The sequence below is a fragment of the Halichoerus grypus genome, chromosome 6, assembly GCF_964656455.1.
Source record: "Halichoerus grypus chromosome 6, mHalGry1.hap1.1, whole genome shotgun sequence".
Classification (NCBI taxonomy): domain Eukaryota; kingdom Metazoa; phylum Chordata; class Mammalia; order Carnivora; family Phocidae; genus Halichoerus; species Halichoerus grypus.
In genome coordinates, this window is record NC_135717.1 from 170225662 (window position 1) to 170253499 (window position 27838).

Here is a 27838-nt window from a genome sequence, read left to right on the forward strand (position 1 = left end):
ACCTAAGCCCCCAGATATCAGCCAAAAAAGACCATCAGCGTGTAGACATAAACCTAATAGGTAGACAGATACGTGACCAAAGCCCTGATTGGAATGACTCAGCACAGCCTGGTTCCTTAAGATAGTTCTGTAAGAGAGCTCATAAAAGCCCTAAACTTAGAAACTCCAAGGGCAACCCTCTCCGGCCCCCCTCCCTCTTGGGGAGCTTTGTACTATCGCTCAATAAACTTCACTGCCTACCATTCTTCATCTGGTCTACCCCTTCATTCTTCAAAGTGGCGTGACCAAGAGCTGCGGGCACTAAGAGGACAAAAAATCCTGTAACACCGGGTGACTGACTGCTCCTGGGGAAAATTCACAACTGTAAGTTCATGGTCTCCAAGCCCCATGGGTCTTTAGGACTGTCCATGAATCCTTTTGCTTGTCCTTTACTCTCCCATTTCTCTCAAAGATGATTCCAAACCTTCACTGCTCTCCTCAAGCACTCTTGTCAACCAGACCTTTTCTCTCTCGTTTTTAGTAGATGATCTTCCCTATTCCTCAAGAAAAGAGAGGCTTTTCAACGGATTTGTTTCAGCTTCTCATCTTCCTGCCAGCCAAGTGAGCTACAATTCACAACTACTCCTCGCTCCCTTCCCTTCAGTCTTGAGGGTCAAAAACCCTTCCTATGACTGTTCAGGCCTGTCCTGCCATCTGTGTCACTGAAACCCCACCCAAGTCACCTCCTCTCCTAATCTTCAACTCCTTTTTTTTGTTAGCTTTCTCCTCTCAGCTCACAGAGGTGCCTCGTCTTTTTTATTTTAAATACTTCTCTGAGCCTTCTCTGTCTCCTGTTCCCCTCCCTCAAACACACTGAAAAACAAATGTTTCCCCCCTTGAATTCACTTCCCTCTTTCCTGTTCTCCTCCTCAGACCACCACAATCTGGCTTCCATTCCTCCTCCTCGACTGAAGCTGTCCTCTCTGAGGACCACTGACCTTTTCACTGCTAATTCCAATGAACATTTTTCAGTCCTATGTCACAGGACGTCTCTGTGTCATTTCAGCTCGATTAGTCCCTCCTCCCTCCCTCTGCTCCCCTTCATTTCATACATTCTCTCGTTCAGAAGATATTTATTAGGCAGTGTGGCACACACCCTCCTAAGAACTAAACACACAACCGTGAACAAAATCACAAAGTCTTTGCCCTGGAGCACAGTTACAACGTGCGTTACAGGGGAAAACGTTGTTAACAACCAAAGATTCATGCGCAGTACGTCAGACAGTGATGAATTCTGTGGAGGACAATGAAGTGGTTGGGGGCATAGGGAGGGCCAGGGGATGAGCAGGCCAGTGGGGGGTGGGTGGGAGGTCTCACTGTGAAGGTGGTGCTTGAGCAGAAAGCTGAAGGAGGTAGGCGAGAAAGGCAGGTAGAGGAGGGCAGTGTTCCAGTCGGAAGGAAGAGTCACTGCAGGTCCCAGAGGCAGGAGGGCACCCGGCCGACCCCGGAACAGTCAGGGGTCTAAGATGGACATGGCAGAATGAGCAAGGAGGAGAAGGGACAAGAGGGGAAGTCAGGAAGGAAGCTGGGAGCTAGATCAGAGCTACTCTTATGCAAGATGACAAGTCCCTGGAGGGTTTTTAAGCAAAGGAATGATATGACTTCTTTTTAATAAAATCACTTTGGCTTTTAAGTGAAGAAAGGCCAAGGGGGAATCAGGGAGAGGGGAGGTCCCAAGCGAGGAGAGCACTGCAGGCCCTGTGTGAGTGATAACTGCAGACAGCACCTCCAAAGCTACAGGGCAGCTTGTGTCTCTGCCAGGCCAGAGTCGGATCCTGACTACGATCTCTGGCACGAGTCGGGCACTGGTCCTCCAATTCCGGGGAGCATATGTCAAAGCCTCCCTCCCTGGGGCTGGGTGCAAGCAGCAAGGGTTCCCGTTCCCCCAGAGAGGGTCTGGGTGCGGCCTCAAAGCCTGGCAACAGCCGTCCTCCCCAGAAGTCTCCTCACCAGATTCTTCCTGTGCCACCACACTGTCCCCTTAAATCTTCCAAACTCTCTTTCTGTGTGTGTGTGTGTGTGTGTGTGTGTGTGTATGTGTGTGTGGTGAGGGCGGGGCTGAAGAGTTACAGAGCAGGTTTTCATCCATTTTTTAAAAAATCTTCACACATGGATTGGATAGCTGGTATCTATTTTATTATTAGCACCTGAAGCAAAAGAGAGTCAGAGAGAGTCCCATTGAATGTTCTAATACACATATGTAGCCTGGCAGAGTCTAAAGTTAATAGAGTAACCTAACTCCTGAATTATTATTCAGAGACTTTAGAACCTGTAACTCTTAACTTACCCTCTCTCAGTTGCATGTTATTGCTATAAAACTAGCATTTTAGTTCTTTTTCTAATACCACAAATTAAATGTTATAATTAATTTTTAAAAGACTACATTTGTTTAGATTGACGTACATATTTACCAATTTCTTTTTGGGGGTGAGGGGCAGAGGGAGAGGGAAAGAGAGAATCCCAAGCAGACTCCACGCCCAACTCTGAGCCCAAAGCAGGGCTTGATCTCACAACCCTGAGATCAAGATCTGAGCCAAAATCAAGAGTTGGGTGCTCAACAGACCAAGCCACCCAGGTGTTCCTACCAATTTCTTTGTTCACTATTCCTTCTCGCACTTCAGACCTTCCTTCTGGAATATTTTCTTCTTCCTGAAATAAATGTTTACGAGTTCCTTTACTAAGAATCTGTGGTGATAAACTCAGTTTTGTTTATTTTAAGCATCTTTTCTTGGAAAATATCTTAATTTCACTCTTGTTCTTAAATGACTACCCACTTTAGTTTGGCAGATATTTTCCCTGAGAAAGCAGATGATATTCCCTGTCTTCTTGGCTTCTAATGTTGCTGTTGAGAAGTATGCTATTCTTTCATGGATAATCTGCCTTTCTCTCTATCTCTGGTGTTGTAGACATTCATTATAACATGTGAGTTTGCAAATTTTTGTAGTTATTTATCCTGATTGTATATATTATGCTCCCTGTATCTTTGAATGCATGCCTTTCATCAGTTCTAGAAAAATGATCTCCTATTATCTCATCAAATATTGCCTCCAATTGGCCATACTAAACTTCATTTATCATTTGTATTTCAGCTTTTAAAAAATATTTTCTACCTTCTTGGCCTCTTTGCTGCATTCTGGGGAATTTCTTCGGATACACATTCCAATTCACTAATTCTCACTTCAGTTTTAGCAAATCTAGTGTTGAATCCATCCACATCCACTGAGTTTTTCCTTTCAAACAATTTTATTTTTTCTTTCTGAAAGTTTTATTTGGTTATTTTCCAAATTTATCTAGTCATCTGTCCCTCACTGATTCTATCCTTTTTTTTTCATTAAACATTTCATAGCCAGCTAATATTGTGTAGCTAATAGTTCATACCTGAAATCCTTGGAGGCTAAATCTTTGTGCATCTTTGTAGACTCTCAGGCATGCAGGCTATTCCATGTGTTTCTCGCAATCACGGATTGTGAGATCATGTTTGGTTGAGGTTAATCTGTAAGAGTCTTGGGTCTCAGTGGGGCCTCTAGAAAGGATCTGTATTTTTGTCAAGAGCTGGGACTACACACCTGAAGCCAGGGCAGCCCCCTTGAGTGCTCCACTGAAGGTCAAGTCTGAGGCTCCACTTCTTCCCCGCTGCCGGCTCAGGGATGCCGTTTCCGGGCTGCTGATGTCAGCATTTGCCTTCAGGGAAGCCTGCCTTTAGAGTCCTTCACACTTAACAGCTCCCTGCTCCAAAGAGGTTCCAGGTCTCAGGTTTACACAGCACGGTTTTTGTTCTATTTTGCCCTTTGAGATTTCCTTTAGTTCCCACGAACCCAAAAATGTATTAAAAGGTATCTTTTATCCAGAATCTAGGTTGTTGGGTTTTTTTTCCCCCATGGCAGGAGGCTCTTCAGAGCGTCTAGTCCACCACACTACTGGAAATGTAAGAAGTCAGGAGTATAGTTTTTATCTGTAGATAAGGAAAAGCCATTAGAGGCTGTTTTGAAGATTTGTGTGTTAGATCTCTGTGAAGATTATGTGACTGATAGGAGTGAGGCTCAGGCACAAAGATCACTGACAAAGGTATCCTAATAGTACAGGTGACAGATGACAAGAGCCCCCAAAGTAGGGACAGAGATGACAATTAAGATATGATTGTCATAGAACTGTCACAATTAGTGATTGAATATTTCTGAATAATTAAGCTTTTCCCAAGTTAAGCAAAGAACTGGTAACTATCATCAGCAAAGCATTAAGTACTCCTTTCTGGGTTTTTCTTTTCTAAATTAAATGAATCAAATACTTGCAAGGAAGCAAAACGCCCTTTTGATCTATATTTATTCAAAGTCTTTGACCTTGGCATGAGCCACACAAAGCTATGAAGATTTGTAACTGCTGTAGCCCTGTGCTTATCTTGTCTCAAGGCCACACTGCATGCTAATCCAAAGTATAAAAGAAACACCTGCTGTCCAACTCTGAGGCACCTTCCAGAACACCTTTGTGGTGCAGTGGTGCTACCATCTCTCTCTGTCTCTCTCACGCACACACATGTGCACACACATGTGCGTGCACGCACACACTATAAAATCTTTCAAAAGGGGAAAAGGACATTTGCAGGAGTCTCATCAACCCATCAGAAAGTAGGTCATTCATTGTCTACTTTGCCCAGTCCTCTAAAGCATCCATACTCTGTTGTATGGAGGACAGCAATATGCAGAGGAAAAATCAAGTACCACTATTTACATTTTGTGAAAACTGCTAACTTCAGGGAAGGTGAAGCTGTGGTTTGAACATGTTGGGCATGCTGGACTGAAATCAATAACAAGGGCAAAGAGATGAACTGCTAGATTGCTCTCAGAATTGTATTAAGGAATTGGGCATGTCTGGTGATGACCTACATTCGAGGTTTGTGGTGTCTTTTGTTTTTATAGTAATGGAATGCTCAGACCTCTGAAATGCAGAGCAGACATACGACCAGCATCCTGAAAGCACAGTTAGAATTTTAAAAAAATTAAGTGTCTCAAGGAAAGAGAGACTGATTCAAGAAGGAGGAAAAACAATCATCTAAGTTCCAATTTAGTTACTTTAGTGTACTGATATTCAGTCTTTCCAGAATACAGGGATTTAGATGGTATCTCACAGGTACCTCAAACATAACATATCCAAACCACAGCCCTTAATATATCCCCCCAACCCATTCTCTCCCCACTGTCTTTCCCTTCTCAGTAACACCATCACACACTACTTCCCAAAGGCAGAACACTAGGGCTCATCCTCATTTCCACCCTTGTCCTCATTCCAACCACCAGTCATCAGGAGTCCTGAGGGCTGAACTCCAAAACAAATCTCCACTCTATACACCTTTCTCCATAGCCACTGCCCCTGCCCCCAGTCATGGTCACTTGGACAGTCTGCCTACATTTTTCATTCATTTTTCTGCTTCTGTCTCCCCCCATAATGCATTCTCCCCTAGTTTATATTTAAGTAAATACAAATCAGATGATAGCATTCCTGTGCTTCAAATGTTTCCACTGTGCTCACAATTCAGTCTGAAACCCTTCCCTATGACTGCACAGTCCTGCGTGACATGGCTCCTGCCTACTCTTGTCTGATTTCCACTCATACCACCGTCCCCTCATTTGCTTGCAATTCTAGGAGCAAGCTGACCTCTTCTTCCTGCCCCTGGGCCTTTGAACTTGCTGTTCCCTCTGCTTGGAATATTCCTTCCAGGCCTCTTCATCCTTATCTCGGAGCACACCATCTCCGTATAGGGGCTTTCTCTGACTACCCGAACTAAAGCATACATGCTTCCATCACCTCTCTGAAGCTCCCGTGCGTTTCCTTAATAGCACGCGTTACAATCTGTAATATTTTGTTTATTACTGGTTATCTTCACCAGAACAGAAGGACGCCCTGCTCATGGCCGTACCCTTGTGCCTATCACTAGTGCCTGACACACGACAGAAACTCGTAAGTACCTACTGTATTAAAACCGAATTTCTCAATCTTCCCTTCTAGAATTTTACCCCTGTTTAGCCACCAATACCTAGTTGTTGATAGCTTTCAGTTTATGCTATAAAAAGGTGGACAGTCTCTGGGTTTTGGCTCAAATTTAGAGTTAGTTTACTAAGTTGGGGTCTAGGGAACACCTAGCATTACAATCAGTAAGAATTATAGCAACACTCCTTATTAGTATTAAAATGAACAAATCATGTAGCTTTGTTGAATAGAATTCTGTTTCAACAAAGAATCGACAATACTGAGCATTCCTTCCAGATCTCATTCCATCTTTACCCTGACGACCCCCCACCAAACTTCCACTCTTTTCTCTTCAATATCTCACCAATTTCTGACTCATCCAATATTCCATTCAGGAAAGATGAACTGAGAACCCACTCTGTGCCAGGCACCGTGCTAGGAACTGGGACCACAAAGGTAAAAGGATGATGGATGAAGAACTAACAGAGTCTCCCTCCCCACAAACTGAATCCCCAAGGCCCTTCGCCAAGCACAGTCACCTAAATACAAGCTACTGCTGCCCAAGAAGAACTGTCTTGATGGGTCAGAGATGAAGACTTAGATTAAAAACAAAAGCCAGATTAACTTGTCACAGAGGGAGTTTGGGGAGAATATTGCTTCTGCCTGTGTCTCCCTGTCCTACCCCTCTAGGCATCCACCTCAGACTAAAGATCCTCTGAGGGAGGAGACAAACAGAAGAAGCAAGAGTTAGATACTGGCAAGGAGGTCTTGTGCCCTGAGCCCGTCCAGGGCCCAGTTGTGGGAGTTGGGGAGACCAGGGAGAGGCCAGTCGTCCCTCTATCCACCAAGTATTTCTTGAGCACTTATTGTTGGCTAGCCATCCTACTAGGCCCTGAACATTCAGCAGGGAAGAGAATAGAAAAAACATTCTTTCCCTCATGCTGCTTTCATTCTGAGGGTGAAGAGGATTTCTGCTTGTTCCCCAAGTGGAGCCTGGAAAAGTGAGTGACATTTAGAATTCCCCCACCTGTCTTTACCTCATGCCAGTGGCACAGAATGGAAGCAGCCGAACAGTAACACAGGTAGGTAGGTCTGGGAACAGAGCATCTCGGGTAGTCATTCAGAGGCCCCTACTATGTGCAAGAGGTGTGGGAGAGCATCCAGCAGTGCCTGAAGGCTGCAGAATCAGCGGAGAGAGAGAGTGGCAGAAGTGAGAGGATCTCACTAGTGGGACAGAGAGGATGCTGAAGGCACAGTCTCCCAACCTCATACCAGCGCAGTGCTATTAAGATACCAGTGGACTCTGGCAGAAAGAGATGTAGACAATTAGAGAACAGTGGGCTGTTTCCTCTCAGCAGAAGCCAGTGTGAAGAGATGCCCATCCCCAAAGTCATGATGCTAAGGTGGTCCCTAAACTTGGATGCCATCCTCGAGAGGAGGAAGGAGAAAATCCTGAGTTGACTGAGTTTAAATGGGAAATGACTGAGAAAACAAAATAAGCTTATATTTTCTGTCATCAGGAAATTTAAGATTATCTTGAATTGTAGAAAAATATAGCTACCCCTTTTGGCACACTGGAGGTCATAGCTTGAAAATATCATGCCGATGACTCACGGATGAATAAGACCCATCTCTGCCTTTGAGAGGGCTCTTCCACCTCCCAGAAAGCCCTTGGTCTTGCCTCCCTACCTCTTCCCCACAAAGAGCTGCTCAGCTCTCTCTCTCTGCCTTCCAGACTTTCCTCCCTCTATAACCCACTACCTTGAGTAACACCATCCAGAAACTGAGGAGAAATCACCCATACTGTCTCTGGGCTCTTGCCACACCAGAGACAGATCCTGGTTTCAGACCAGACTTGAAGTGATATGAAAGGAAAAGCTAAATAAGTAATAGCTGGACCAACACCAGTGCTCATGGGTGTTCCCTCTTTATATCCTTGAACATGATTTCAAAATGTATGTGTTTTGAGCACTTCCTCCTTTTAAACAGACTCTCCTTTGGCTAATTTAACAATCAAGTGCCAACCAGTGATGACGAAAATTCTACAAAATTTCAAAAGCCGACTCTGCTGGTAGTGAACGTCATCGGTGAACTTGGAGTACATCCATGTGCTGCTCATGCTGCTCTTCTTTTATGAAACTATGATAACTCTTCTCTGAAGACACTTTTAAAGTATATGTAAAAAATACAGAGGAGCACTGGGAGGATGACTGTCTTCAATTTAAGGGCACTTCAAATGACACTTATTTAGCCAACAAGTATTTAGTTGATTCTTACTATGTGCTAAACACTGGTTTAGAGGTGGAGAATAAAATGATGAACAAGACACAGACCTTCTCTCAAAAAGAAATCATAGTCAAATCAATGGAACAGAATAGAGAGCCCAGAAATAAACCCACTCATATAATGGTCAACTAATTTACTACAAAGCAACCAAGAATGTACAATGGGGAAAGGACAGTCTTTTCAGGAAATGGTGCTGGGAAGACTGGACAGCCACCACATGCAAAAGAATGAAGCTGGACCACTATCTTCCACCATACACACAAATCAACTCAAAATGGCTCAAAGATTTCAAGGTAAGACCTGAAGCCATGACACTCCTAAAGGGAACATAAGTGGCAAGCTCTGTGACATCAGTCTTGGTGAGGATTTTTTTAATTTGACACTAAAAGCAAAGACAACAAAAGCAAAAGACAGGAAATAACAAGCGTTGGTGGAGATGTGGAGAAAAAGGGATCTTGTGCACTGTGCGTGGGAATGTAAGTTGGTGATCGCACCGTGGAAAACAGTGTGGGGGTTTCTCAAAAAATTAAAAACAGAAATACTGTATGATCCAGCAATTCCACGTCTAGGTATTTAACTGAAGAGAATGAAAACACTAACTCGAAAAGATATCTGCACCTCCATGTTCATTGCAGCATTATTTACAATAGCTAAGATATGGAAGCAATCTAATCTAAATGTCCATTGATGGATGAATGGATACAGAAAATAGGACACACACACACACACACACACACACAGGATTATTTAGCCATAAAAAAGAAGGAAACATGGATGGAACTTGAGTACATTACACTAAGTGAAATAAATCAGACAGGGAAAGACAAATTCCATATGATCTCACTTATATGTAGACTCTAAAAAACAAAACAAAGCCAACCAACCAACCAACCAAAACAAGCTCATGGATATAGAGAACAGATTGACAGTTGCCAGAGGTAGGGGGTAGGGGGTGGGCAAGGTGGATGAAGGGGATTAAAAAGTACAAACTCTCAGCTATAAAATAAGTCAGTCAAGAGGATGTAATGTATGGCATGGGGGCTGTTAGTTAATAACACTGTATTGTATATTTTAAAGTTGCCAACAGAGTAAATCTTGAGGATCATCATTGTATTCTTTGCCCAAGAAAAAAATTTGTGATGACGTACTGGTGATGGATATTAACCAGACTTACTGTGGTGATCATTTCGCAATATACACAAATATTGAGTCCTTATGCTGTACACCTGAAACTAATATAATGTTATACATCAATTATATCTAAATTAAAAAAATCATGGTCTAGCTGGTTTGACAGCAGGGAGGAATACCAGGCAATTACAAGAGAAAATCGGCAATGGATCTGGAGCATGCAGAGTGCCATGAGAATCCAGAGGAAGAGCAGTAACCCCTGCCTTTGGTGTGTCAGGAAAGGCTTCCAGGAAGAAACAACATCTTAGCTGAATCTGAAGGATTCACATACATGAATTCACACGCAGGGGGCGGGGCTTCCCAGCCAAGGAAGGACATATGCAAAGCACTGGAGACAACATGGCGTTTAGGGCAAGTAGTTCAGCAACCATAGCTAGACCATCACATGTGAAGGGGAGGGGGGAGGTGACAGGTAAAGCTGGAGAGAAAACCAGGAGCTTATCTGCCATGCTAAGGTGTTAGGACTTCATCCGAGGGGAGCTTCTCAGAGTTGTGACCTGACTAGAGTTGCATTTTAGGAATGTCTGAAGTCTCTAATTCTGTTTTGACCTGACTGCTCTTTCTAACTTGCCTCCTCCAATCCGTTCTTTAACTACCTCCACAGCCGCCTTCTTAAAGCAAGATTATATCATGTCCTTGCTTAAAACACTTCAGAGGCTCCCCATTGTTATTCAGACACACCTGACACCCCTCAGCATCGTTCATCAGGAGACGGGGCACACACGTCGGTCTTAGTCTGTTAGGGTTGTAATAACAAAATACCACAGACTGGGCAGCTTATAAACAACAGAAATTTATTTCTCACAGTTCTGGAGGCTGAAGTCCAAGATCAGGGCACCAGCACAGTCAGGTTCTGGTGAAGGCTGTCTTCTCAGTAGCAGACTGCCAACTTCTTACTGTGGGCTGACATGCTGGAAAGGGCTAGGCAGCTCTGTGGGGTCTCTTATACACTAATTCCATTCGTGAGGGCTCAATCCTCATGACCCAATCACCTCCCAAAGGCCCCACCTCCTAATACCATCACCTTGGGCATTAAGTTTTCAGCATGTGAATTTGGGGAGCGGGGCACAAACACCCAGACCACAGCAATGTCACTTTGCCTAGGGACTCCAGCTTTACATCTGTGATCCTGCGTAATTATTCATCGTGCCGCCTTTCACCTCAGAAGTGTCCTGGTCTGGGGGCTCCTGAGTGGCTCAGTCAGTTAAGTGTCTGCCTTCTGCTTGGGTCATGATCCTGGGGTCCTGGAATAGAGCGCTGCGTCGGGCTCCCCACTCAGCAGGGAGTCTGCTTCTCCGTATCTCTCGGCCCCTCCCCCTGGCTCACGCTTTCTCTCTCAAATAAATAAAACCTTAAAAAAAAAAGTGTCCTAGTTTGAACAATAAATTACACGGCCACCTTTACTGATACAACTTTACTTATCTTTCTTGCTCCATCTGGTACCTCTCCTGCCATCCACTTAATCCTCCAGCCCTGCTACATTTCTGTTGTTGTTCAAACTGCAAAGCTTCCTCTTACCCCACACCACTGGGCTCTTATACAGTGTTCACTCTGCCTAAGATATTCTTTTCTTTTCTCCTCACTTGGTCTGGCTCCTTCTGCGTAGTGGGCAAAATAGTGTAGTGAATTGTTTTTCAAACCCGTTAGTGGGTTGTGAAATCCAATTGTGGGTCACATCCAATTTTTTTTTTTTAAGATTTTATTTATTTATTTATTTGACAGAGAAAGACACAGCGAGAGAGGGAACACAAGCAGGGGGAATGGGAGAGGGAGAAGCAGGCTTCCCGTGGAGCAGGGAGCCCGATGTGGGGCTCGATCCCAGGACCCTGGGATCATGACCTGAGCGGAAGGCAGACGCTTAACGACTGAGCCACCCAGGTGCCCCACATCCAATATTTTTTTAAAAAGTAAAACTGTGGGGCCATCTGGGAGGCTCACGCAGTTAAACGTCTGACTCTTGATCTCAGCTCAGGTCTTGATTTCAGGGTCGTGTGTTTCAGCCCCTCATTGGGCTCCACACTGGGTGTGGAGCCTACTTAAAAAAAAAACCAAACTGTCTAGAATAAAACAGAATAGATCAGAGTACATTGCCAAAACTATTGTTTTGTGAAACTACTGTTGCAGGTGTGTGTGAGTCCATGTGTACTGGGTCATGGCATAAAAAGGCATTTCTGACTTGATCACAGTCTAAAGGTTTGAAATACATTGGTGTAGGCTCTGGGATCAGATTATTTTGGTCTAAATTCTAACTCTGACACTTCTAGCTCTGTGACCTTGGGCAAGTTATTTAAACACATTGGGTTTTCCTCATCTATCTCCTAAGATTGGCATGAAGATGAAATGAATTAAAATGTTTGAAAATATAATCAGCACACACAATATAAGTGTTGGCCATTTTACCTATCCTTCAGGTTCCAGTTTGGACATCACTTTCTCCAGAAAGCCTCTCCTAACACCTGAAGTCAGGGATAGGTGCCCTCCTGTGGCTTCCCTGTCCTCTCCCTATCCTCACACTTACCTCACTTGTCTGATTAGATTTGATCCCTGGGCTGGGAGCTACAGAAAGGCTGGGATCTTGTATATCACTGAATATCAAACAGCACCATGGCTGGCACATAGTAGGTATTCGGGAAATTTCTGTAGTACAAATAATTTACTCATTTTTAGAAAAAGATATACAGTCATTTGTTTCATTCAAATAAAATCCACTTGGGACTTATTTATCTGAGAAGTCAGTCATTTTGATGAAGAACCTGTCAACTTACTTTAGATTAAGTTTGGTTCTCTTAATTTGGAATGTTGGAGGGGTTATGTGACATTTTTAATAATACACACACTTGTTAGTAATGGAGAAAAGGATTTAGACTGGATGGTTTCTTGACCTAAAATTAATAAATAATTCAAAAATCAGTATCTCTTAATATTTCTTTTAATCATCCCAACGATGAAAAAATTTGGCTACTGTGTGACAAATAAAAGGTGACAACTTTAAATGTAGTTACATCCTGCCAGCCTTTTAATTATTTAATTGACTTCTACTGCAAATGATTGTGATTTTGCTCTATTCATTCATTTCAATGGAAGCCTTTAATAGTTTTGTTTATGTCTGTTTTTCATGTGTGAATCACGTTTTCCTATATTTTTGAAGTAAAAAAGAGGGACCAATTAAGTTAAAAAAGGTTTTAATTGGATTTCTTTTTTTTTTTCATTTTTAAAAAAATTTTACTTCATTATGTTATGTTAATTACCATACATTACATAATTGGATTTCTTAATACCAACCATATAATACACAGTTGCTATGTTGATAACCTCTCAAATTTCTATAGTCAGTTCCGTAAATCAAAGCATGCTTTGTAATGCTCTGATGATTGATATAAAGACTCTTTCAGAGAAATGTGAAAGCATACAGCAACTGCCCTCAAAACGGAAGGCACCAGTACAATGCACCCAATTCATGAGCAACATAGAAAAACAGTATGCAACTGCTTGAAAAGCATAATATATACCTAGAAGTGGCAAAGAGCAGAGCCCAGATTCACTATGATACCTGCGGGCGGTCTGGGGAACTCCCGTATCAGACTAGTCTCTTACTAAATCAAATAGATGCATGCTTCAGATGATGATTAGTGCTACTGAAGAGACAGAGTGGGGATGAGGCACAGGGAGTGCCAATGGTGGTGGTGGGGTGTCATTTTTAATCAAATGTTCAGCAAAGCCTCCCAAGACTCTTAACATTTCAGCAGGACTGGAAAAAAAGAGAGAGAGAAAGAGAGCGCCAGAGAGTGAGAGAGCACTGTGTACAGGACTCAAGAATGGTCTTCAGAACAAAAGGTACTTCCCTGGCACCCTGGAAAGGAAGCTTCAAGACTCCATAAGAGGGGACTGCTGGGAGGGATCTATTATGTACAACAGGCTCAGCCACATACTAATTGTCCTGGAGGACACTTGCTTCACCTAGGCATTCAGAATGTACTGTGACAGGGCACCAGCGTCACCAAAGAGCTTTGTCGTGCTTGTCTTCTGTAGGCTGAAGATGACCCCAGGGATGATGCAGAGGTGACAAGACCGGTAACAAAGAAACATGTGGATGGACCTCTTGGGATGTATATGTGAAGATATTCATGTCTCATAGAAATGCCCGCCATGGGACATTCCCTGTGGAAGAGGCTCTCAAAAAGCGGGTGGGCAAGACACTCTGTTTACTGGCCGCCAATCATCCTCTTTCCTTGGTCACTCCAGTGGCTGTCCAATAGGCTTTGACCACGTGGCCAGGATGGAGGCTATGCACAGGCTCCCTGACAAGAACTCCTCCTGACCAAGGTGACCTGGCCACCCAGCTGCTGAATGCCTAAGCTGTCAAGAGTAGAGGTTACTGCTACATCCCTAGCCTGGTACCACTTTCCAGGGCAAACAGCCAGTGACCTGGTGTCAGCTTGGTTATATTGGACCTCTCCACTATAAAGAGAGCAGGGCTTTGCCCATATAAGGACGCACATATTCTGGGTGCAGATTTGCCTACCCTGCCTGCAGCCCTTCAGGTGGCAGCATGAGTGAACTTACAGAAGACCTTATCTATTTTGGCATCATCTTACAAACAATTCTACACAAACTGGAATATTCAAAAAAGAGCAAATGTTTCCAACTGTTTTTATGAGTCTAGCGAAATCTTGGTATCAAAATGTGACAAAGAGAATATTAGAAAAGATAATCCCATTTAACTTCACTCCTAGATGTAGAAGCAAAACTCGTAAACAAAACATCAGCAAATCAAAGCCAGCAACATATCCATAAGATAGTATAGCACGGCCAAATTGAGCGTATTCCAGGAATTCAAGGTGGTTTTAATATTTGGAAATCAACTACTTTACAAATTAATATCTCAAAGGAGAAAAACCTATAACCATTAATATAGATGCTAAAAATGGAGAAAATTCAACATATACTCATGAGAAAACTGTTAATGAATTAGGAATGGAGATCTGCAAAATATATAGCAAACCCGTCTTAATGGCAAAATGTTGAAAGAATGCTCTTAAGATACAGACTAAGTATAGGAAGCCCACGATCACACTTTCATTCAACACTGAGTGGTTCTACTTCGCATGGGGTGGTAAGAAAACAATACGAAGGCTATGGTTTATAAATGAAGAAACAGTTTTGCCATCATTCACAGATGATATGATTTTCAACATAAAAAAAACAGAAGAATCTACAGAAAATTTAGGAAAATTAGTGAGAGTTAATTAAGCAAGATTGCTGGCTACAAAATCAATATACAAAAATTAATTCCACTCCTTTTCACCATCAACAGTTAGAAAATGCAGTTTATAAAATATCTTTCACGGTAGCAACAAAAATACATAAACACCTAGGACTAAATCTGATAAGAGATATAGGAAATTTGTGTGGAAAAAAACTATAAAATATATTAAAGAAGACTTAGATGAAGAGAATGATGTGATGTTGTAAAGATGTTACTTCTCCAAATTGATTTAAAGATCTGAGACAGTAGGGGACCTGAGGGACAAGTCCCTTTGTACCTGGGACACTCCCTGCTGGCTGTTACCACTTTTCTTGAATAGCAAAGCACCAGCCCGGGAGCAAGCCTAGACCGGATGAAACTAGTCCAAGACACGATGGCCACCAAATTTGACTTTTCACTGGCTTTCCCCCTCATTATAATGCTAAAAATCACACCCAGAGATGGAGACTTAACATGCAAATGAAACATACAACGTATGAAGAAGTTTGTTCTGCCAACCGTGCCTGTGTGCTCAATTCTCTGTCCTGTCCCACCCCTACAAGATTGGATGTCACTCCTCGTCTGTCTCAGGTCCTTTAAAACTTTCCCAGGCTATTGTTCAGCTCTGGCTCCTTTGTCGTGGCTGTTTCCCTTCAGCTGCAGCTGTTGCCCCAATTAAGCCTTGCCTGTGCTTTTAAATTTGGGGTTCAGCCTCATTTCTACCGTTGCTGGGTCCAAGGACCCAGTCTGGTAACAGATTGGCAGTGCCAATCAAAACTAATAGGTGTTTTTTTTTCAAAGAACTTGACAAGCTTTTATGTGGGAAAGCAAAGGACCAAAAAGAGACAAAAACACTCCTGATGAGGGAAAAGTCACCAAGAATTATTACAAAGGTAGGGTAATTAAAACTATTTGGTGGTGCTGGGATAGTCATATGACTTTTGGAATAGAATAGAGTCCAGAAACAAATCCATACATATGGGCAAACTTGCTTTAGAATATAAATAGCATCGCAGCTCAGTGGAGAAAAAGCAAACTTTTCAACTAATGATGCTGGGACAGCTGGTTATCCATTTAGCAGTAAAACTGGACTCCTGTTTCAACCACACATAAAAACCAATTCTAGTGGCATTAAAATTTTAACTATGGAAAGCAAAACTAGGAAAATTTTAGCCTCAATAGAAGTAGGCTATACGGTCTTGAGACAAGAAAGAAGTTTTAAAAATAACAGGATACAAAAAGTACAATCCATAAAGAATAAAATTCTACCTCATTAAAACTGAGAATTTCTATTATTCAAAAGACTCCTTACAGAGTGAAAAGATAAGTCAGAAACTGGAAAAACTTTATAAAATGAAATGTTTAGCTTTCAGATTAGATACAGAATTCCTACAAATCAATTAAGAAAAGGACAAGCAACCAAATGGAAAAATGGCCAAAAGACATGAACAGACATTTCACAGATCAGGAAACATGAATTAACCATACATATATGAAAATATGCTCCATTTCATTATTAAAAAAAACATTTTAGAACAAATGCTATACCAATTCTCACTCAATAGATTGGCAATTTTTCTTTTTCCAAAAGTGACAATATGAAGGCTGGGTGAGGGCATGGAACAACTAGAACTTGGAAAACAACTGGGCATCATCTAGTAAATTTGAAGATGCTTATACTGAACCATCAGCAATCTCACTTCCAAATGTATGCCCTAGAGCAACTCTTATTCATGAGAAGCAGGAGGCTTATACAAGTATGTTCACAATACAAAAAACCTGGACATGGTACTGATGATAGTGGAGCAGATAAATACACTCAAATATATGCCTACAGAAATACTGTACAGCATTTGTGAAAACAAATGATGAATCTCAAGAACAATTATTGAGTGATAAAAGGAAGTCACCAAAAATAAATTCAAAATGACTCCATTTAGGTAAAGTTTAAAAGCCTGTAAAACTAAGTAACATATTGTTTAGAGAATAAACGTAAGCAGTAAAACTATAAAGAAAGCAAAGAATGATGAGCACAAAATTCGAAAGATTGGCCACTCAGGCAGTGAGAGAAAGGGATGGGATCAGCTACGACGGAGGGCTAGTGAGGGTGTAAGTACTCCCACACGCTGCAAGCCCCTGTGAACAGCAGATCACTGTGTGCCCAAGGAGGGAGAAGGCACAGGAGAAGAGGATGTTGTACAGAATGACTTCCCTCCTTTATTTTTTTTTTTAATTTTTAATTTTATTATGTTATGTTAATCTCCATACATTACATCATTAGTTTTTGATGTAGTGTTCCATGATTCATTGTTTGCGTATAACACCCAGTGCTCCATTCAGTACATGCCCTCTTTAATACCCATCACCGGGCTAACCCATCCTCCCAACCCCCTCCCCTCTAGAACTCTATTTGTTTCTCAGAGTCCATAGTCTCTCATGGTTCGTCTCCCCCTCCGATTCCCCCCCTTCATTTTTCCCTTCCTGCTATCTTCTTCTTTTTTTTTCTTAACATATAATGTATTATTTGTTTCAGAGGTACAGGTCTGTGATTCAACAATCTTATACAATTCACAGCGCTCACCATAGCACATACCCTCCCCATGTCTATCACCCAGCCACCCCATCCCTCCCACCCCCCACCACTCCAGCAACCCTCAGTTTGTTTCCTGAGATTAAGAATTCCTCATATCAGTGAGGTCATATGATACATGTCTTTCTCTGATTGACTTATTTCGCTCAGCATAATACCCTCCAGTTCCATCCACGTCGTTGCAAATGGCAAGATTTCATTCCTTTTGATGGCTGCATAATATTCCATTGTATATATATACACCACATCTTCTTTATCCATTCATCTGTTGATGGACATCTTGGCTCTTTCCATAGTTTGGCTATTGTGGACATTGCTGCTATAAACATCGGGGTGCACATACCCCTTCAGATCCCTACATTTGTATCTTTGGGGTAAATACCCAGTAGTGCAATTGTTGGGTCGTATGGTAGCTCTATTTTCAACTTTTTGAGGAACCTCCATACTGTTTTCCAGAGTGGCTGCACCAGCTTGCATTCCCACCAACAGTGTAGGAAGGTTCCCCTTTCTCCGCATCCCCGCCAACATCTGTTGTTTCCTGACTTGTTAATTTTAGCCATTCTGACTGGTGTGAGGTGGTATCTCATTGAGGTTTTGATTTGGATTTCCCTGATGCCGAGCGATGTTGAGCACTTTTTCGTGTGTCTGTTGGCCATTTGGATGTCTTCTTTGGGAAAATGTCTGTTCATGTCTTCTGCCCATTTCTTGATTGGATCATTTGTTCTTTGGGTATTGAGTTTGATAAGTTCTTTATAGATTTTGGATACTAGCCCTTTATCTGATATGTCATTTGCAAATATCTTCTCCCATTCTGTTGGTTGTCTTTTGGTTTTGTTGACTGTTTCTTTTGCTGTGCAAAAGCTTTTTATCTTGATGAAGTCCCAATAGTTCATTTTTGCCCTTGCTTCCCTTGCCTTTGGCGATGTTTCTAGGAAAAAGTTGCTGCGGCTGAGGTCTAAGAGGTTGCTGCCTGTGTTCTCCTTTAGGATTTTGATGGACTCCTGTCTCACATTTAGGTCTTTCAACCATTTTGAGTCTATTTTTGTGTGTGGTGTAAGGAAATGGTCCAGTTTCATTCTTCTGCATGTGGCTGTCCAATTTTCCCAACACAATTTGTTGAAGAGACTGTCTTTTTTCCACTGGACATTCTTTCCTGCTTTGTCGAAGATTAGTTGACCATAGAGTTGAGGGTCCATTTCTGGGCTCTCTATTCTGTTCCATTGATCTATGTGTCTGTTTCTGTGCCAGTACCATACTGTCTTGATGATTACAGCTTTGTAATAGAGCTTGAAGTCCAGAATTGTGATGCCACCAGCTTTGCTTTTCTTTTTCAACATTCCTCTGGCTATTTGGGGTCTTTTCTGGTTCCATACAAATTTTAAGATTATTTGTTCCATTTCTTTGAAAAAAGTTGATGGTATTTTGATAGGGATTGCATTAAATGTGTAGATTGCTCTAGGTAGCATTGACATCTTCACAATATTTTTCTTCCAATCCATGAGCATGGAACGTTTTTCCATTTCTTTGTGTCTTCCTCAATTTCTTTCATGAGTATTTTATAGTTTTCTGAGTACAGATTCTTTGCCTCTTTGGTTAGATTTATTCCTAGGTATCTTATGGTTTTGGCTGCAATTATAAATGGGATCGACTCCTTAATTTCTCTTTCTTCTGTCTTGTTGTTGGTGTATAGGAATGCCACTGATTTCTGTGCATTGATTTTATATCCTGCCACTTTACTGAATTCCTGTATGAGTTCTAGCAGTTTTGGGGTGGAGTTTTTTGGGTTTTCCACATAAAGTATCATATCACTGCAAAGAGTGAGAGTTTGACTTCTTCTTTGCTGATTCGGATGCCTTTTATTTCTTTTTGTTGTCTGATTGCTGTGGCTAGGACTTCTAATACTATGTTGAATAGCAGTGGTGATAGTGGACATCCCTGCTGTGTTCCTGACCTTAGGGGAAAAGCTCTCAGTTTTTCCCCATTGAGAATGATATTCGCTGTGGGTTTTTCATAGATGGCTTTTATGATATTGAGGTATGTACCCTCTATCCCTATACTCTGAAGAGTTTTGATCAAGAAAGGATGCTGTAAATGTCCACAATAGCCAAACTGTGGAAAGAGCCAAGATGTCCATCAACAGATGAATGGATAAAGAAGATGTGGTATATATATATACAATGGAATATTATGCAGCCATCAAAAGGAATAAGATCTTGCCATTTGCAACGACGTGGATGGAACTGGAGGGTATTATGCTGAGCGAAATAAGTCAAACAGAGAAAGACATGTATCATATGACCTCACTGATATGAGGAATTCTTAATCTCAGGAAACAAACTGAGGGTTGCTGGAGTGGGGGGTGGGGTGGGAGGGATGGGGTGACTGGGTGATGGACACTGGGGAGGGTATGTGTTCTGGTAAGCGCTGTGAATTGTGCAGGACTGTTGAATCTCAGATCTGTACCTCTGAAACAAATAATGCAATATATGTTAAGAAAGAAAAAAAGAAGAAGAAGAATGTAGCAGGAGGGGAAGAATGAAGGGGGGGAAATCGGAGGGGGAGACGAACCATGAGAGACGATGGACTCTGAAAAACAAACTGAGGGTTCTAGAGGGGAGGGGGTTGGGAGGATGGGTTAGCCTGGTGATGGGTATTGAGGAGGGCACGTTCTGCATGGAGCACTGGGTGTTATGCATAAACAATGAATCATGGAACACTATATCTAAAACTAATGATGTAATGTATGGGGATTAACATAACAATAAAAAAATTTAAAAAATAAAAAAAAAAAAAAAGAAAGGATGCTGTACTTTGTCAAATGCTTTTTCTGCATCTATTGAGAGGATCATATGGTTCTTGTTCTTTCTTTTATTAATGTATTGTATCACATTGATTGATTTGCAGATGTTGAACCAATCTTGCAGCTCAGGGATAAATCCCACTTGGTCGTGGTGAATAATCCTTTGAATGTACTGTTGGATCCTATCTAGTATTTTGGTGAGAATTTTTGTATCCATGTTCATCAAGGATATTGGTCCGTAATTCTCCTTTTTGATGGGGTCTTTGCCTGGTTTTGGGATCAAGGTAATTGTGGCCTCATAAAACGAGTTTGGAAGTTTTCCTTCCATTTCTATTTTTTGGAACAGTTTCAGAAGAATAGGTATTAATTCTTCTTTAAATGTTTGGTAGAATTCCCCTGGGAAGCCATCTGGCCCTGGGCTTTTGTTTGTTGGGAGATTTTTGATTACTGCTTCAATTTCCTTAGTGGTTATAGGTCTGTTCAGGTGTTCTATTTCTTCCTGGTTCAGTTTTGGTAGTTGATACATCTCTAGGAATGCATCCATTTCTTCCAGATTATCTAATTTGCTGGCATATAGTTGCTCATAATATGTTCCTATAATTGTTTGTATTTCTTTGGTGTTGGTTGTGATCTCTCCTCTTTCATTCATGATTTTATTTATTTGGGTCATTTCTCTTTTCTTTTTGATAAGTCTGGCCAGGGGTTTATCAATCTTATTAATTCTTTCAAAGAACCAGCTCCTAGTTTCGTTGATCTGTTCTACTGTTCTTTTGGTTTCTATTTCATTGATTTCTGCTCTGATCTTTATTATTTCTCTTCTCCTGCTGGGTTTAAGCTTTATTTGCTGTTTTTTCTCTAGCTCCTTTAGGTGTAGGGTTAGGTTGTGTATTTGAGACCCTTCTTGTTTCTTGAGAAAGGCTTGTATTGCTATATACTTTCCTCTTAGGACTGCCTTTGCTGCATCCCAAAGATTTTGAACAGTTGTGTTTTCATTTTCATTTGTTTCCATGAATTTATTTAATTTTCTTTAATTTCCTGGTTGACCCATTCATTCTTTAGTAGGATGCTCTTTAGCCTCCATGTATTTGAGTTCTTTCCGACTTTCCTCTTGTGATTGAGTTCTAGTTTCAAAGCATTGTGGTCTGAAAATATTCAGGGAATGATCCCAATCTTTTGGTACCAGTTAAGACCTGATTTGTGACCTAGGATGTGATCTATTCTGGAGAATGTTCATGGGCACTAGAGAAGAATGTGTATTCTGTTGCTTTGAGATGGAATGTTCTGAATATATCTGTGAAGTCCACTTGGTCCAGTGTGTCATTTAAAGTCTTTATTTCCTTGTTGATCTTTTGTTTAGGTGATCTGTCCATTTCAGTGAGGGGGCTGCTAACTTCCCCCACTGTTATTGTATTGTTGTAGATGTGTTTCTTTGCTTTTGTTGTTAATTGGCTTATATAATTGGCTGCTCCCATGTTAGGGGCATAGATATTTACAATTGTTAGATCTTCTTGTTGGATAGACCCTTTAAGTATGATATAGTGTCCTTCCTCATCTCTTATTATAGTCTTTGGTTTAAAATCTAATTTGTCTGATATAGGGATTGCCACCCCAGCTTTCTTTTGGTGTCCATTATCATGGTAAATGGTTTTCCACCCCCTCACTTTCAATCTGGGGGTGTCTTTGGGTCTAAAATGAGTCTCTTGCAGACAGCGTATTGATGGGTCTTGTTTTTTTATCCAATCTGATACCCTGTGTCTTTTGATTGGAGGATTTAGCCCATCTACATTCAGGGTAACTTTTGAAAGATACGAATTTGGTGCCATTGTATTGCCTGTAAGGTGACTGTTACTGTATATTATCTGTGTTCCTTTCTGGTCTATGTTACTTTTAGGCTCTCTCTTTGCTTAGAGGACTCCTTTCAATATTTCTTGTAGGGCTGGTTTCGTGTTTGCAAATTCCTTTAGTTTTTGTTTGTCCTGGAAGCTTTTTATCTCTCCTTCTATTTGCTATGACAGCCTAGCTGGATATAGTATTCTTGGCTGGATACTTCTCTCATTTAGTGCTCTGAATATATCATGCCAGTCCTTTCTGGCCTGCCAGGACTCTGTGGATAGGTCTGTTGCCAATCTAATGTTTCTACCATTGTAGGTTACAGATCTCTTATCCCGAGCTGCTTTCAGGATTTTCTCTTTGTCTCTGAGACTCGTAAGTTTTACTATTAGATGTCAGGGTGTTGACTTACTTTTATTGATTTTGAGGGGGGTTCTCTGTGCCTCCTGGATTTTGATGCCTGTTTCCTTCCTCAAATTAGGGAAGTTCTCTGCTATAATTTGCTCCGATATACCTTCTGCCCCTCTCTTTCTTCTTCTTCTGGGATCCCAATTATTCTAATGTTGTTTCATCTTATGGTATCATTTATCTCTCGAATTCTGCCCTCGTGATCCAGTAGTTGTTTATCTCTCTTTCTCTCAGCTTCTTTATTTTCCATCATTTGGTCTTCTATATCACTAATTCTCTCTACTGCCTCATTTATCCTAGCAGTTAGAGCCTCCATTTTTTAAAAAAAAAATTTTTTTTTTTAAAGATTTTACTTATTTGTGAGAGAGAGAATGAGAGACAGAGAGCATGAGAGGGAGGAGGGTCAGAGGGAGAAGCAGACTCCCTGCTGAGCAGGGAGCCCGATGCGGGACTTGATCCCAGGACTCCAGGATCATGACCTGAGCCGAAGGCAGTCGCTTAACCAACTGAGCCACCCAGGCGCCCGCCTCCATTTTTGATTGCACCTCATTAATAGCCTTTTTTATTTTGACTTAGTTAGATTTTAGTTCTTTTATTTCTCCAGAAATGGTTTCTCTAATATCTTCCATGTTTTTTTCAAGCCCAGCTAGTATCTTTAAAATTGTCATTCTGAACTCTAGTTCTGACATCTTACTAATGTCCATATTGATTAGGTCCCTGGCAGTCAGTACTGCCTCTTGTTTTTTTTGTTTTGTTTTTGGTTTTTTTGAGGTGATTTTTTTCCATCTTGTCATTTTGTCCAGAGGAGAAGAGATGAATGAGAGAACAAAATGCTAACAGGGTAACAACGACCCCAGAAAAATATACACTAAACAAATCAGAAAAGACCTTCCAGAAAGTGGTCACTTTTCTGTTCAGAGAGTTGCTGCTATTCTTTTCCTCAACCTCCTGTTGAGTTCGTAGGTGTTCAGAATGGTTTGATCCCTATCTAGCTGAATTCCTGGGACCAGATGAAATTTAGGTCTCCTACTCCTCCGCCATCTTGCTGCTCTCCTCCTTTATTTTTGCCTTGGGCTGAAGTCGCCAAAATTATAATATGAAAAGTAGAACCATTTGACGACAGGATAAGTTGTAAACTGGACAGAATTTATCAACAGAAATTCTGAATAATGTATCTTAGAATCTGCATCCAATTGTGAAAAAATAAAATAATAATATAAATAAAGAATGATGAAATAAATAAAAAACCTACTTTATTTGAGAGGGGAGAAAGATGTCATTTCATTATTATTTATAATAGTATGAATATGGAAATAACCTAAGTTACCATTAATGTAATATTGGTTAAGTAAAATAGAATACATTCGTGGCATATTATTATAGTAGTTACAAAAAATTAAACAGACCAGGACAAGAAGAATGGATCAACAGAACAGAACAGAGTTGTTAAACAGATACTATTTAGTACAGGTTAAAGAGTCATTTCAAAACAGTAGAGAAAAATGAACTAGTCAATAAATATTCTTGAGACAACTGGCTGCCCATCATATCTAGAACCAATAACAAATACTTTAAATCTAGATGGATTAAAGCACTAAAACAAAATAAAAAATGGGTGAATATGTACTATGAATTTGGTGTAGGGGAAGCCTTCTTTAAAACACACAAAGGGCCACGTGGGTGGCCCAGTTGGTTGGGCGTCCAACTCTTGATTTCAGCTTGGGTCATGATCTCAGGGTCCTGGGATTGAGCCCCGAGTTGGGCTTCCCACTCAGAAGAGTGTCTGCTCAAGGAGTCTCTCCCTGTCCCTCTGTTCCCCTGCCCTGCCACTTGCATGCATGTGCACATGCTCTCTCTCTCTCTAAAACAAAACAAAACAAAACACACACACACACACACAAAATATGGTATTTGTCTTCTTCTACTTATTTCACTTAGCATTATACCCTGTAGGTCTATCCATGTTGTTGCAAATGGCAAGATCTCTTTCTTTTTTATGACTGTATACACACACATACACACACACATACACACAATGGAATATATATATGTGTATATATATATGTGCAATGGAATATTATTCATATATATATGAACATATATATGAATATATATATATATGTACACACACATACCACATCTTCTTTATCCATTCATTTATTGATGGACCCTTGGGTTGCTTCCATATCTTGGACATTGTAAATAATACTGCAGTAAACATAGGGGTACAAGTGTCTTTTTGAATTTCTGTTTTTGTCCTCTTTGGGTAAATACCAGTAGCGGAATTGCTGGATCATATGGTATTTCTATTTTAATTTTTTGAGGAACCTCCATATTGTTTTCCACAGTGGCTACACCAATTTACATTCCCACCAACAGTGCACACGGATTCCTTTTTCTCCACATCCTTGCCAACACTTGTTATTTCTTGCCTTTTTTATTCTAGCCATCTGACAGGTGTGAAGCGATATCTCATTGTGATTTTGATTTGCATTTCCCTGATGATTACTGATGTTGAGCATCTTTTCATGTGTCTGTTGGCCATCTGTGTGCCTTCTTTGGAAAGTTAGACCAAAAAAGACAAATACCATATGATTTAACTCATATGTGGAATCTAAGAAACGAAACAAAGGAACAAAGAAAGAAACAGGGACAAACAAACAAACAAAAAACAGACTCTTAAATACAGAGAACTGGTGGCTTCCAGAGGGGAGGTGGGTAGGGGGATGGAATAAAGGGCATTAAGAGGTACAGACCTCTAGTTATAAAACAAATAAGTCATTGAAATGAATAGTACAGCACAGGAAATATAGTCAATAACATTGTAATAATGTTGTCCGGTGACAGAAGGACTATACTTATCGTGATGAGCACTACTGAGTAGTGTACAGAATTGTTGGATCATTATATTATACACCTGAAACTTATATAACACTGTATGTTAATTATACTTCAATATAAAATAAATTTACAAAAAACAAAAGCTCTGGAGGGAAATAATAATACATATGACTACATAAAACATAAAACTTCTACAAAAACAACAAAACAAAAATCTTCTATAAAGAAATCTGAAAGACAATTCATAGCCTAGAAGATGATATTTGCAACATAAATAACAGAAAGGATTAGTAACTGTGGAAATTAGTAACGGGGAACCCTCACTAAAACGGAGTCTGGAGGTTTCCCCAGGGAGCTCTCACGCCCTACCACTCCAGTCAGTTGCAGGTGCAACAGGAAGAGTCCGAGTTGATCTTGCATGTGCACATTACTCTACCATTTAGGTGGAGGAAGCGACGCTTTCCTTATCCCCCTCCCCTCCAACAACAGCTCAGCCAATGAGAAGCCCCTACACTTGTAACTCTCAGTTTACTCCAATGGACTTTTTAGCTTATAACAGCCTTCCCAACTACCCCTTTTCTCCTTAAGAAAGTGTACCTCTCCTTTGTTCCTTGGACTTGCCTATGTTTTGCCACCACTTGTTTATCCTGGATTGCAATTCTTTTATTCCCAAATAACCCCATCTTTTGCTGGTAAAATAACTGGCAGGTTTTATTCTTAAGGTTAACAACATATATAAAAATGTTACAAAGTCACTTAATTTAATTGAATACAACACACAATCCAAAAGAAAAACAGAGTAAGGATATAAGCAGGCAATGCACAGAAGAGGAAATACATGGAGATATGCAAATTATACCTACCACGCAATGCAACCTTTTCCAAGTGATAAAAATATAAGACTTGAAAAATATCAAGTGCCAGTGAGGTTATGAGTGAATAAGTGCTCTTATAAACTGCAAGCCAGTGTAAATTGGTATTGATATTTTGAGGGGCTATTTGGCAGTATTCACTAAAATGAAAATGGGCATACATTATGACCCAGGGATTCAATTTCTAGGAATCCACCCTAAAGAAATACCCACATATGTGCACAGAGCTATTCACTGAAGCATCATTTGTAATAGTGAAAAATATAAAACACCAACTGTCTATTAGCAGGGAAATAAACTATAATATCCAGGCAATGTAGGAGTTAAAAAAATATGTGGTAAATCTCTAAATATTGACATACACTGAAGGATCGCCAAGTGATATTGCTTTAAAAAGTTCCAGAAAAATACAGAACAACATTCTAAATCAAAATAAAGTCAGTTCTCCATACTTTTAAAGGTACAGGTACGTATATAAATGCACAGAGAAAGACCTGGAGAGTAACCAACAAATTGATAATAACAGTTAACTCTGGGGAGGGAACTGTGTTGGGGTAAGGAACAGTCAAGGAGGATTTTGACTCTATATTGCTTGAATTTTAAAAAATAAGAGTACATTCACTTATTATTTATCTAATTAAAAATAGATAAAACTTATAAAATGATACACAACTATAAATTCGTATCTAAGGTTATAGGCAAAGTCCCATGGGAACACAGTGAAAGGAAAAATTGGTATGTAGAGATTTTATAGCACAGTGACATTTGAGCTGGGCCTCACTGTTTAAATAGGATTTTGTCAAGCATCCATAATTTGGTGGAGGATTGTGGCAGACTGTATTTTCCAAAGATGACTGTACTAACACACACACCATCCTGTGTGCTTTTCTTTCAATATGACATTGACACTTGTCCAAAGAGGGTGGGGGTCTACATTCCCTCCCCTTGAACGTGGGCAAGATTTTGTGATTGCTTTGATGAACTGAATGGGAAGGAAGTATCACAGCATGATTTCTGAGATTATTCAGTTTATGCCTGGTCCTTGCTTTTACAGGATGCTCACCCTTGGAACCCAGCCACCATGCTGTGAGAAAGCCCAAACTACCCCATGTGGAGAGACCACAAGAAGAGGCCCATGTGGAGAAAAACTGAGGCCCCCAACCGACAGTGGGCACCAACTACCAGACACATGAGTGAACACGCCTTCAGATGATTCCCGTCCCCAGCCTTTGTGTTCTCGGGCTGAGGCCCAAACATACGTCATGGGGCAGAGATAAGTCATCCCCACTGTGCCCTGTCCTAATTCCTGACCCAGAGAATCCATGAGCAGAATAAATGGTTATTTTATGCCACAAAGTTTTAGAGCAATGTGTTGCACAGCCGAAGTAACTGGAACAAAGACTTTCAAAGGAGAAGAAACTATACAAGTAATAGAACGTTGCAGAGCATTGTGAATATTGTTAGTACTGGGTGATGAGGTCACAAAGGTTGGCTGGGACCAGGCCATGAAAAGTCTCTTATGACAGTCTCATATGTCTAAAAAAATTAGACATCCTATTGGCAGTGGAAAACTGTGGAAAGTTTTTAAGCTGGGAAGTGAAATGCTTAGAACTGCACTTGAGCAAGATATCTCTGAGATTGGTGTGAAGTAAAGACGGGAGAAAAGGAAGACTCAAAAATAAGAAAAGCTCCTCCAATTATGATGAGTTCCAACCAAGTAACATGGTGGAATCATCCCTCACTTGACATGTTTTGTGACTTTTTTCCTCTTAAGG

The 27838-nt window shown here is 40.8% G+C and overlaps 1 protein-coding gene and 1 long non-coding RNA gene across 2 annotated transcripts in view; one reads left to right on the forward strand and one right to left on the reverse strand.

Moving 5' to 3' along the window:
• On the forward strand, positions 1 to 27419 carry LOC118527006 (uncharacterized). Its single transcript, XR_004912926.2, has 3 exons — positions 1 to 363; positions 5921 to 5991; positions 27118 to 27419. It is a non-coding gene; the product is annotated as an uncharacterized LOC118527006 (long non-coding RNA).
• Positions 1 to 27838, reverse strand: part of ENTHD1 (ENTH domain containing 1) — a 105815-nt gene that overhangs the window by 24202 nt on the left and 53775 nt on the right. The gene's annotated exons all lie outside the window — the stretch shown is intronic.